The sequence below is a fragment of the Penaeus monodon genome, chromosome 22 (assembly GCF_015228065.2).
Source record: "Penaeus monodon isolate SGIC_2016 chromosome 22, NSTDA_Pmon_1, whole genome shotgun sequence".
NCBI lineage: Eukaryota > Metazoa > Arthropoda > Malacostraca > Decapoda > Penaeidae > Penaeus > Penaeus monodon.
The window spans coordinates 5,356,585-5,356,852 of record NC_051407.1 but is presented as its reverse complement, the minus strand read 5'-3'; positions in this window follow the sequence as shown (position 1 = coordinate 5,356,852).

Below are 268 nucleotides of genomic sequence, written 5' to 3'. Positions count from 1 at the left end.
CCCCGGTTGGCGATGCTAATTAATTCTCTTCAACCAACAGGTAGATAATGAGTGATGATCAACAATTTAGTGCTGATTAACGACAGGTGTTCCTCTTTGTTATATAACTGAATTGTTGATTGATGACAAGATTGAAAGTTTGGAGATTAGTGATAGCAAGTTGACATGTTAGTGATGATAATCGTTTGAAATACAATGCAATACGGACGTGTTGGTAGTCATCACTATTTTTTTCCAAGTAAGAAAGGTAAATAAATGAATAGATGAG